Below are 13,688 nucleotides of genomic sequence, written 5' to 3' on the forward strand. Positions count from 1 at the left end.
TTTTTCCGTGAAATACTGCATGCAGAATTTGACACTGATTCTGAACATCTACCTTGTCAAGTCTCGACTGTGTCTTATATTTTGCAGAAATATCACCACTCATTCATTTCAGCGACATTGAATACTCGCTTTAACCATTTTAGACATTTTTTTGATCAGTCAACATTTTTATTCTGCACGAACCAGTCCAATGAAGCAAGATATTTAGTTGATTCACCAACATATTAACTTTCTGTTTTATACATAGGAACACCCGCCCACTTTGAACTGCATTTTGTTTTGGGAATCTGCTCCATTAAATTATAGCCAGCCTTGTGTTTTTCTCTGTGGCCAGGTCCATAATCTCACACTTTAATATTACCATAAGCACTATCTGCCAATCATTTTAACTATTCACTCATTTTCCTATATTCTCTTTCAGATTCCTTACGTCTGAGTGCTGGCCAAAGCAGTTTCTACAAGTTTAAATTCTTCAGTTTGTGATTGAATACTCTCCTTGACACCTTCTGTGATAAACAGATGGTTCGGCTTCTTATTGAGGCCTTTTCTTTGAACAGAAACAACTATTTCTGGGAGTTATGAAAACTCCTCTTATGCTTGTACAATTGTACATCAACTGACTTCCACCACATCGATTTTTACATTCAGCTTTAGAACACACATCAGACAAAAATCTGCAATCAGGACGCCAGGTTCTTGTCAATTACTCTTTTGGAGATTCCAATTGTGGTTGAACACATGATCACCTGACAGTGACTCCGTCCGTCCAAGTTCTAGATTTCTATCACATTCCAGTGAAAAGCATCCGACATGATCTCCTTTTCCCTCTACCAAGTGATCGACAGCTCTCACTGAGATGGCCATGATCTTCAGGTGTGAATTACGCATCTCCTATGATTCACTCCACATCCTTTCCTTCCTTACCGGAATTATAGAGGTCCCCTTGTCCGCATTTTCGACTGTGCTTGAAATCAGAAATCATCACTATCCGTAAATTCCACCATCTTCAGCATGACCGCGCCATCAATCACAGCTGTCAATACCACTCCCTGCTGCCACTACCTTCTATTATCAGCATCTCACAGAGGCCATCACCGTCAACACTTCCACATTCCTGCTTGGCACTTTCCCATGAAGTTGCATAATCTAGTGCACGCCGCTTCACTTTTTCAGTCCTTAATGTCCAACACCCCAAACACAATTCTGAGTGAATCAGAATTTCACTTGTACTCTTGCAAACCTGTCTCTTGTCGTTGCTATGCATATCTGAGCCTCCTTTACATTGGCAAAACCAAACAGAGCCTGATTTGAGAACGAGTTCAACTCTGTAGGAATAACCTTGACCTTCTTATTGCTTCCCGTTCCAATAAGCGATATTCTTCTCATGCTAAAATTTATTTCCTCGGCTGCTGCTATGTCCCATTGACGTACAGGAGTAACCATGGCCATAGCCTGCACACAGGACTCAATAGGACTCACTCACTCATTTTCTGAACCAGCACATTTCCATCACTGATGTCCGGGATCAACCAGAACCACCTACTTTACCAGGAAAAAAGGGAACATGACAGCATGAAGGTGACATGCATTCAATTTCTCCCTCACTAGCAAAATCCTAGCAATTGTCAAAGCCATTGAGAATACATTAATTTAAAGCAAGACCTGTATTTCAGCGGGAGCTGAGACATTGCTGCAAGATCTGTTAGGCATTCCTGCTGCACCCGACTATTCCTTTCAACCTGAACGTTTCTGAATGCATCATATAGAGTGTATGGTGATCTCTATTATAGCAAGAGTTAATGAGGTCTGCCTCCTGATCAGTAACTCCTAGTCTTAAACGTGGAGCACTTCATTATTTACTCTTCCTCGGACCCAGAACATGCCATCGTCCCGACGACCCATGCGAGTTGACATCCACCAATCTGACAGCAGTCTATAACACACACCATGAGGAATTGCAAAATAAAATATGTGCCCCTACAAATGCACTTTGTTAGGAATAAGTGAGGCGGATCCAATTATCTAAATGGAAAAAGAAAATCAGAAATCTGGAGCGTAAAGTGACTTGGGAGTCTTTGTCCAAGATTCTCTTTAGGTAAACTTGCTTGTTGGCATAGTAATTCGGAAGATAGGAATAATCGTATCACTCATTTCGATCGCACTTGAATACAAACGCAATGACGTGCTTCTGTGGCTTGACAAGGCTCTGGTAAGAAAACATTTCGAGTAGTGTGAGCAATTTTGGACTCCATACCGCGAGAAGGATGTGCTAGCCATGGAGAGGGTACCGGGGGAATTCACACGAATGATCCCATCAATGAAAGTCTTAACATACGAGAAGCATCTAAGGATTCTGAGACTCCACTCAATGGAGATTAGGTAGATGAGGAGGGATGTCATTGAAACATAGCGAATGTCGAACAGCTAGATCAGGGTGGATGTTGGGAACATGTTTCGTTTGTTAAGATTGACTGGGACTGAATGGCACAGGCTTCGAGTTAAGGGAAAACATTTTGAAACAATTCATGGACAATTTTCATCAGTGAATCTGTGGAATGAACTACCAGAGAGGTCAGTGGAGGTCAGGTCATTGAAAATTGGGTAAATCAACGATAGCTATGTTTTTTTGTTGATAAGGGTATCAACAGTTAGAAGGAGAAAGTGGGAAAATAGAATTGAAAACTTTTCGGAGTCGAACAGCAAGGCGCTGGAAAAAAAGAGATCGGGCGAATATTTGGAGCAGGAGAGTTGATGTTTCGGATATAAATACTTAATCAGCAATGCGAAGGGCCTTTTTCCGAAACGTTGACTCTCCTGCTTCTTAGATGTAAAGCGACACGCTGTACTTTGCCAGCGCCACGCTTTTCGATTCTGACTTTCCAGCATCTGCAGTATTCACATTATCCGATTTGCTGAAAGACCTATCAGTCATTATTGAGCGGCCGAATGGCGTAATGTTTGCGCCTATGGACTTACGGTCTTAAAGGGACTTGAGATGGAATATCCCGAGGTTTTAATCATCCTCGGTGTCGACATCAAAGAGGCCAATCACAAGAGGGTACTACCAAAATACCACCAATAGGTCTCATCTCCCAGAAGGAGGCTGAACATCCTTGAACTTTACTACACAATCATGAAAAAGTTCCCATCGCTCTAAACCCTGTCCGCTCCTTGAAAAATCAGATTGCAATACTGTGTTTCACCTCCTTGCTTACAAGCACAAGTTAAAATTTGAGGATCCCCTGCAGAAACTGGTCTAAGGCAGTGGAATAGTTTCTGCTGGATGGCTTGGAAGCTTCAGATTTGTCTCTCAGACCATAAGAAAATATGACATAGAAACAGAAATTAATCAATTCATCCCATCGAGTCCGCTCTGCCATTCAATCATGGCTGACAAGTTTCTCAGCTCCATTGTCCAGTTTCTCGCCATAAGACTCATTCCCTTGACAATCAAGAACCTAACTATCTCAGTCTTAACTTTCCCCAACGACCTGGCTTCCAGAAACTTCCGTGGCAATGACTTTCATAGATACCCCAATCCCTGACTGAAGAGGTTTATCCCTACCTCCATTATAAAAAGGTCCCCTCTTCATTCTGGACGCTGTCCCCTCGTATCCTAGTTTCTCCTACCAATGGAAAATTCTTCTCAACAGCCAATCTCTCCAGGTTAGCTCTCACTGTTCTGTATGTTTCAGTTGGAGACCCCTAATACTTAGTGTCATAGAGTCATAGAGATGTACAGCATGGAAACAGACCCTTCGGCCCAACCGTCCATGCCGACCAGATATCTCAACCCAGTCTTGACACACTTGCCAGCACCCGGCCCATATCCCTCCAAACACATCCTATTCAAATACCCATCAAAATGCCTCTTAAATGTCGCAATTTACCAGCCTCCAAAAATTCTTCAGGCAGCTCTTTCCATGCACGCACCACCCTCTGAATGAAAATGTCATCCCTTAGGTCTCTTTTATATTTTTTCCCTCTCATCCTAAACCTATGTCCTCTAGATTAGGACTCATCGATCCCAGGGAAAAGACTTTGCCTATTTATCCTATCCATGGCCCTCATAATTTGTAAACCTCTGTAAGAGGTGGTTTGCCAGGATGCTGCCTGGACTGGAGGGCTTATCTTATGAAGAGAGGCTGACTGAGCTCGGACACTTTTCATTGGAGAAAAGGAGGAGGAGAGGGTACCTAATTAAGGTATATAAGATAATGAGAGGCATAGGTAGAGTCGATAGCCAGAGACTATTTCCCAAGGCAGAAATGGCCAACACGAGGGGCCATAGTTTTAAGCTGGTTGGAGGATAGTATAGAAGGCATGTCACAGGCGGGTTCTTTACACAGAGAGTTGTGTGTGCATGGAATGCGTTGCCAGCAGCAGCTGTGGAAGCAACGTCATTGGGGAAATTTATGAGACTGCTGGACATGCATCTGGTTACAGAAATTTGAGGGTGCAGACATGTGGATCAATCGTTGGCACAACATAGTGGGTTGAAGGGCCTGTTCTGTGCTGTACTGTTCTATGTTCGATGTTCTATGTTCTATGTTCCATCTTTCCGATAGGAAGGAGACCAGAATTGCACACAATATTTCAACAGTGGCCTAACCAATGCCATGTACAGCCGCGACATGACCTCCCAGCACCTCTATTCAATACTTTGACCAATAACGGAAAGCATACCAACGCCTTCTTCACTATCCTATCTATCTGCGACAGCACTTTCAAGGAGTTACGAACCTGCACTTCAAGGTCTCTTTGTTCAGGAGCACTCGCTAGGACGTTACCATTAAGTGTATACGTCCTGCTAAGATTTGCTTCCCCAAAATAGAGCACCTCACATTTATCTGAATTAAACACCATCTGCTACTTCTCAGCCCACTGTCCCAACTAGTCCAGATCTTGTTGTATTCTGAGGTAACCCGCTTTGCTGGCCATGACACCTCCAATTTTGTTGTACCACTTATGCTCGCATCCAAATCATTTATGGAAAGGGCAAAAAGAAGAGGACACAGTACCGATCTTTGTGGCATTCCACTGGTCACAGGGCTCCAGTCTGAAAAACAATCCTCCACCACCACCCTCTGTCTTCTACCTTTGAGCCCGTTCTGAATCTAAATGGCTCGTTTCCCCTGTATTCCATGACATCTAACCTCAATAATCAGTCTCCCATGGGGAACCTTGTCGAACGCCTCTGCTGATCCGCCCTAATCTATTCTCTTCGTTACTTCTTCAAAAACCTCAATCAAGTTTGTGAGACATGATTTCCCACGCACAAAGTCATGTTGACTATCCCTAATCAGTCCTTGCCTTTCCAAATACATGTACATCCTGTCCCTCACGATTCCCTCCAACAGACTGCCCACCACCAAGGTCAGGCTCACCGGTCTATAGTTCCACGTCTTGTCTTTACCGCCCTTCTTAAGCAGTGGCACCACGTTTGCCAACCTCCAGTCATCCGGCACCGTACCTGTGACTATCGATGATACAAATATCTCAGCAAGAGGCCCAGCAATCACTTCTCCGGTTTCGCACAGGGTTCTCAGGTAAACCTGATCAGATCCTGGGGATCTATCTACCTTTACCCACTTCATGACATCCGGCACTGCCTGCTCTGTAATCTGGACATTTTGAAAGATGTCACAGCTATTTCCCTAAAGTCTATATCTTCCAAATCCTTTTCCACAGTAAGTACTGATGCAAAAGATTCATTTTGTATATCCCCCATTATCTGTGGCTCCACACAAAGGGCGCCTTGCTGATATATGACGGGCCATATTCTCTCCCAAGTAACACATTTGTCCTTAATATATCCATTAAAACCCTTTGGATTATCCATAACACTATTTGCCAAAGTTATCTCGTGTCCCCTTTTCCGCCCTTCTGATTTCCCTCGTAAGTATACTCCTACTTCCTTTGTAATCTTCTAAGGATTCACTCGATCTATCCTGTCGATACCTGACATATGCTTCCTCCTTTTTCTTAACCATATCTTCAATTTCTAATACTTCTAAACAACATCAATTATAAATCCTGCATCCTTAACAAACGTTTCTAATTTGTTAAACCTTTCATTACTGGGTTTATTCTCGTGAAGCTCCTGTGAAGACGCCCCAGTGGCAACAAACTGTTCTTGCTGCATGGGTCCCAAAACTGCACACAATGTTCCAATTGTTGTCAGACCAGAGAGTGACGGAGTCTTAGACGTGCATCCCTTCTTTTATATGCAATTCCTCTCGAAATAAATGTAATAATTGCATTTATCATCCTGAACATCGACTTATTCTGGCAAGTGGACCTTGAATAAATCCTCGAAATTAACTCTCAAGTCTCTATGCATTTCAGACTTCGGAAATTTCTCCCTATTTAGAAAAGAGTCTTCGTACCAAACTTCATGACTTCACACTTCTCTCCTACACTTTTCAAATCCGTCTGCACTCCTCCCGCCCCCACAATACGAACTGCCCCTCTACTTATTTTGTATCTTCTGCAGACAGAACCTGATCGCACAGTTCCTTCATGTAGATTGCTAATGCAGACAGTAAAAGGGTTTGGTCCCGAACCTGAGCTTGGTGGGCCAACATTTGTCTCCAACAGCCGTCCTGAGAACGTTCTTTTCCTTCTCATTCCTCAGATTTCTGTCAGATAGTCAAACCTCTTTTCAGGCATTTTTCCTACTCTATAGTCTCCTGTACAGCATCTTTTCAAAGGCCTTCTTTATGTCCAGATAGTTAACATGCATGGACTCTTGTTTGTTTGATTGCTCCTTACTTCCTCAAAGAATTCTTGCGGATTCTTAAGGCAAACTGCCCCTGAACGAAACTTTACCGACTTTGCCCTATTTTACCATCCACATCCTAATATTTAGAAATCTCATCGTACACAATGGATTCCAAGCTGTAACCCATGACCGAGGTTCGGCAAAACGGTCTAACATTTTCGCCCTTCTGCCTTAGTCATTTTTGAAACACGTGTGTTGCATTAGCATTTCTTTCATTGCACTCAGACTGTCTCTCATCCTCATGGTTCCTGAAATATCACCATTAAGGCCCCCACTATCTCTTTGGCTATCTTCCTTAGACTTCTGAGATGTAAACTATCGGGTCCAGCTAATTAATCCATCTTCAGGCCAATCAGTTTTTCGCAGCATCTTCTCCTAAACCAGCACTCTCAGATCTGTCCCCTCACCCTCTTGAAATTTTAGATGAAAGATATTCAATCATTCAGTGGCTAATCTGAAGGAGTATACCGCCATCATCAGGAAATATGTAGAGGTTGCGTGCCAAATGGGGCAATCAGTATATTCGCCAGCCTGAAACCATGGATGAACCAGGATCTACGCAAGACCAAATGTGTTCATTCACTGCTGACGACTCGGACTTTCAGAAGAATTCCAGATACAACTTCGATAAGCCCATTAAAGATGCCAAGATGCAACACTGTGCTACGTTTGAGAACCAAGTTAACTGCGTGGACACCTGTCGCTTTTAACATGGCTAAAAAAATATAAAGCCGAGCACAATTTCTAACACAATACGTCCCTTTCTCCCAGCGGGCGCGTGTTATCATAGAATCCCAGCAGTGTGGCAACAGTCCTTTTGGCTTAACAAGTCCACAAAGAGGAACATTCCCTGACGCTATTGCACTCGATTAACTCCTCACTCATGCACCTACCCATTACGTCCATGAACAGTATGGGAAATGTATTATGTCCAATTCACCTAAACTGCATATAACTGGCATAGTGGGAGGAAACCGGAACACCCATAGAAAACCCACACAGATACAGACAGATCGCGCAAAGGCCTCGCAAACAGTTGCCCTGAGCTGCAATGGAACATAGATCCCTGCCGCAATGAGGTAGCAGTGCTAACCATTGAATCATTGCATTGCCTGCTTGGTTCACACAGCAGGTCATTGCAAATTTGTCACCTGCCTGAAAGCCATAATGCACTTACTCTCTCAGTGAACACCACATATGTCCGACCAGCTTTTTTGTGAGTGAACTCAAGGAAAGCGACTGGCCCAAATAGATTCCCTGGCACTGGTGGGAGTATTCGCTAATATCATTAACCTGTACTTGCTACAATCTGAAGTCCACACCTGCTTCAAGAAGGCCAGCAAAATCCGGGTATCACACAAAACAAATACAACGTGTCTCAATGACTTCCATTCTGTGGCTCTCACCATCATAATTATGAAAACTTCAAGAGATTACTTCTTGCTCATATTAAATTTATCATGACTTGATCTCTTGCAATTTGTCGACCGACCCAATAGGTTCAAGTTACATACCGTCTTTCTCGCTCTACACTACCCACTGGAATATCTGAACATCCATATTACCTACATCAGGCTTCTACATTATGAATACAGAATCGCCTAACAACACAATGCTTGTAACCAAACTAATGTCATTGCTCTAAGACCCAGGTGGCGGCTCTTCCATCTGCAATTGGAATCCTCAATTCATGACGCAAAGACCATAAACAGTGAAACGAGACAAAACACTTCCTCCACGATAATCCTCCATGCCGACGCCTCTCAACATTATGCACTCAGCCCCTTATTATATTCCCTGGATCCGCATTCATCTACAAGTCAATTTTAGACTGCATATCAAATAATACTGAGACAGAAGAAAAAAATGGTGTGCTTTGTGATGTGATGCAAATCTAACAATTATTACCTCAGTGTCACAGAAACTGAAGGGCTAATCATCAATTTCAGGCGGAAGGAGTCGAAAGCACCACAACCTCCACCAATACAGCTGAGGTGGAGACAATCGATGCAGTCAAATGCCGAGGAATTGCAATCATTAACAGTTTGGCGTGGGCATTCCCTGTCAATTCGACATCTAACAGGTCGCAACGAATGGACATTTAAAAAGCTTAAGCCAATGAATATTTGCTTGGCAGCCACTTTGGTTAGTGTTGATCAGCGGTGCCAAATTAGCCCTCTGCAATTGGCTCGCTGATATGTCATCTTACGCATTTCAAACTCGCTGATCAGTCAGATACAAGCTTGTGGGCACTCCAGAAGTCATAATGTTTTCCCAGACATTCTGGTCTTTCTTTTTGAGGTTTCCACAATGAATGCTACATTTAAGTAACATTTTCCAGGTGCTCTTTCTCCATGTTAACTGTCAATGAATACGTTCAGGAGTGGAGGAGCCTCAGCCCTTGACCTTGTCCAACAGGTACGAGATTCTTGCTCCCTGTTCGGATGAGGAAAAGGGCTCTGGACAGGATGAGCCAACTGACCAAGGCACCATGGTGCAGAAGGCCATTCAAGAGGGGGGAGCTAATAGACAAGTAGTGGTTATAGGGGATTCTATATTTGGGGAAAAAAAAGTATCCTTTGCAAGCCGGATCGGGAGTCTCGCATGGTGTGTTGCCGGCCCTGTGCCAGGATGCGAGACATCTCCGACCGGCTTGGAAGGATATTGTAGCGGGAGGGGGAGTATCCAGTTGTTGTGGTCCACGTTGGTACCAACAACATAGGCAAGACTAGGGTGGAGGACCTGTTTGGGCATTACGAAGCACTAGGCAGGAAATTGAAGCACAGGTCCTCAAGGGTCATAATCTCCGGATTACTGCCCGAGCCACGTGCCAATTGGCATAGGCAAAAGAAAATTAGGCAAGTAAACACGTGGCTGAGGGATTGGTGTGGGAAAGAGTGATTCCACTTCATGGGGCATTGGCATCAGTTTTGGAACAGAGGGGATCTGTACCGTTGCGACGGTCTCCACCTGAACCGATCAGGTACCAATGTTCTAGCGAAGAGGATAAATAGGGTGGTCAGTAGGACTTTAAACTTCTGAGTTGGGGGGAAGGGAAAGTGAAAGCGACAGGGAGTATGGAGGTAAATGGCAAGATAAGCAGCAGGATAGCATATTTCCAGGCGGATTTAAAATTGAGGCAGACTGAGAATGCAGTAAAAAGCAAGGATAACTTAGGACAAATGACTTCCAACATCTCTAATGATAAGGAAGTTAGCATTAAAGCACTTTACCTGAATGCTCGTAGCATTCATAACAAAGCCGATGAACTAATGTCACAGATAATAGTGAATGATTATGATGTAGTCGGCATCACAGAGATTTGGTTACAGGGGGGTCAGGACTGGCAGTTAAACCTCCATCGTTTTTCAACTTATCGAAAAGACAGAGAGGTGGGCAGAGGGGGTGGGGTTGCCTTGTTAGTTAAGAACAAAATTAAATCTATGGTATTGAATGACATAGCGTCGGATGATGTGGAGTCTGTGTGGGTGGAATTGAGGAACCACAAAGGCAAAAAAAAAACATAATTGGAGTTGTGTATAGACCTCCTAACAGTGGTCAGGACCAGGGAAGCAACATGTACCGGGAAATAGAGAAGGCATGTCAGAAAGGCAAGGTTACATTGATCATGGGAGACTTCAATATGCAGGTGGACAGGATAAATAATGTTGCCAGTGGATCTAAAGAAAGGGAATTCATGGAATGCTTACAGGATGGCTTTTTGGAACAGCTTGTCTTGGAGCCCACAAGAGAGCAGGCTATTCTGGACCTAGTGTTTTGCAATGAACCAGACTCTATAAAAGATCTTAAAGTAAGGGAACCCTTAGGAAGTAGCGACCATAATATGGTAGAGTTCAGTCTGGAGTTTGAAAGGGAGAAGGCAAAATCGGATGTAATGGTGTTACAGTTGAATAAAGGTAATTATGAGGGCATGAGAGAGGAACTGACTAAAATAGACTGGAAGCAGAGGCTAACCGAGAAGACAGTAGAGCAAAAATGACAATACTTTGTAGGTATAATTGAGGACACTGTACAGAGGTTCATTCCCAAGAAAAGAAAGATTAACCGGGGAGGGATTAGGCAACCTTGGCTGACAAAGGAAGTCAGGAAATGTATTAAAGAAAAAGAGAGATCCTATAAAGCGGCTAAGAACAGTGGGAAATCAGAAGATTGGGAAGGATACAAAAGCAAACAGAGGATAACAAAGAGTGTAATAAGAAATGAGAGGATCAAATATGAAGGTAGACTAGCCAGTAATATTAGAAATAATAGTAAAAGTTTTTTTCAGTACATAAGAAACAAACGACAGGCAAAGGTAGACATTGGGCCACTTCAAACTGATGCAGGAAGCCTAGTGATGGGAGATAAGGAAAGAGCAGGAGAACTTAACAAGTACTTTGCGTCAGTTTTCACAGTGGAAGACATGAGTAATATCCCAAAAATTAAAGGGTGTCACGGGGCTGAGTTGAGTATGGTTGCCATTACGAAAGAGATAGTGCTAGAAAAGTTAAAAAGTCTTAAAATTGATAAATCTCCTGGCCCCGATGGGATACACCCTAGAGTTCTGAGAGAGGTGGCTGAGGAAATAGCAGAGGCATTGGTTGAGATCTTTCAAGAGTCACTGGAGTCAGGAAAGGTCCCGGATGAATGGAAGATGGCTGTTGTAACCCCCTTGTTCAAGAAAGGATCAAGGCAAAAGATGGAAAATTATAGGCCAATCAGCTTAACCTCAGATGTTGGTAAAATTCTAGAATCCATCATTAAGGATGAGGTTTCTAAATTCTTGGAAGAGCAGAGTCTGATTAGAACAAGTCAACATGGATTTAGTAAAGGGAGGTCATGCCTGACAAACCTGTTGGAATTTTTTGAAGAGGTAACAAGTAGGTTAGACCAGGGAAACCCAGTGGATGTGGTCTATCTAGACTTTCAAAAGGCCTTTGATAAGGTGCCACACGGGAGGCTGCTGAGCAAGGTGAGGGCCCATGGTGTTCGAGGTGAGCTGCTAGGATGGATTGAGGATTGGCTGTCTAACAGAAGGCAGAGAGTTCGGATAAAAGGTTCTTTTTCAGAATGGCAGCCGGTGACGAGCGGTGTCCCGCAGGGTTCGGTGCTGGGGCCACAGCTGTTCGCATTATATATTAATGATTTGGATGAGGGAACCGGGGGCATTCTAGCGAAGTTTGCCGATGATACGAAGTTAGGTGGACAGGCAGGTAGTACTGAGGAAGTGGGGAGGCTACAGAAGGATCTAGACAGGTTAGGAGAGTGGTCCAGGAAATGGCTGATGGAATTTAACGTGAGCAAGTGAGAGGTCTTGCACTTTGGCAAAAAGAATAAAAGCATAGACTACTTTCTAAATGGTGAGAAAATTAATAAAGCCAAAGCGCAAAGGGATCTGGGAGTGCTAGTCGAGGATTCTCTAAAGGTACACGTGCAGGTTGAGTCCGTGATTAAGAAAGCGGATGCAATGTTGTCTCTTATCTCAAGAGGATTGTAATATAAAAGCAGAGATGTACTACTAAGACTTTATAAAGCTCTGGTTAGGCCCCATTTGGAGTACTGTGTCCAGTTTTGGTCCCCACGCCTCAGGAAGGAAATACTGGCACTGGAACGTGTCCAGCGGAGATTCACAAGGATGATCCCTGGAATGACAGGTCTAACATATGAGGAACGGCTGAGGATACTGGGATTGTATTCGTTGGAGTTTAGAAGATTAAGGGGAGACTTAATAGAGACGTACAAAATAATACATGGCTTGGAATAGGTGGATGCTAGGAAATTGTTTCAGTTAGACGAGGAGAACTAGGACCCGTGGACACAGCCTTAGAATTAGAGGGGGTCATTTCAGAACAGAAATGCGGAGACATGTGTTCAGCCAGAGAGTGGTGGGCCTGTGGAATTCATTGCCACGGAGTGCAGTGGAAGCCGGGACGCTAAATGTCTTCAAGGCCGAGATTGATAGATTCTTGTTGTCTAGAGGAATTAAGGGCTACGGGGAGAACGCTGGTAAGTCGAGCTGAAATGCGCATCAGCCATGATTGAATGGCGGAGTGGGCTCGATGGGCCGAATGGCCTTACTTCCACTCCTATGTCTTATGGTCTTATGGAAACGTCTTAGTATTCCCAAGAACTTGAGTTTTGTTCAGTCCCAGAAAAGCTACGTGGTTACATCTCATGTTATACTTTTTATTCTAACAAATTTTGTCCCAGTGTGTTCTTTGAAACTACATTCCAATTTCTGCTAACCACTATGTGCATTCCTTTCTGTTTTGATGAGAGTGGGGATAATGATCATCCTTTCCGTCCAAAACTCATTTGGATCTTTTCGTCTACTGCTTTTAAAGGTTTCTGGAACCATAACTACTTCGAAATCTATGATTCTACGAAGAATATTGACTAAAGCCTACTTTTAATATTGTACTGGACTGATTAACTAATTTCGGAGAAACATCTAATTAGTTTGAAATGTTCTTTTGTTTGTCTTGTGCGTCAAATCTGCTGCTGATCTTGACGTTACAGAGGTACTATTGCTCCACTTGTGACGTTCCTACGCGCCCTATCTGCTGTCAGATATATTCTGCTGCATTAGCCATGGGCAACTATCAGTCATGTTGTGCAGCGCAGACTTGATTTGTCCAAGCCGAGACAGAGGGACATTTCACTGACAGATGTGATCACGTGCTTCTGAAGACGAACAGAAAGGCTTTGCCAAACGCAATAACAATATATTGCAGTACGCAGAGGAATGATGGATGGATGGGAATTTTGTGTCAGTTCGGATACATTACGTGGAAAATTGACTCAGAATTGCATCTTCAGTTTTGGGGTTAGGAGTGTAATCAGCAGGTTATTGGTGTTATTTAGACTGTATTTCATAGCTCCAGGTTCAAGTAATAGATGGGAT

The sequence above is a fragment of the Chiloscyllium plagiosum genome, unplaced genomic scaffold (assembly GCF_037043375.1).
Source record: "Chiloscyllium plagiosum isolate Xiang-an unplaced genomic scaffold, Cpla_swu_hap1 HiC_scaffold_37, whole genome shotgun sequence".
In the NCBI taxonomy this organism is placed as follows: domain Eukaryota; kingdom Metazoa; phylum Chordata; class Chondrichthyes; order Orectolobiformes; family Hemiscylliidae; genus Chiloscyllium; species Chiloscyllium plagiosum.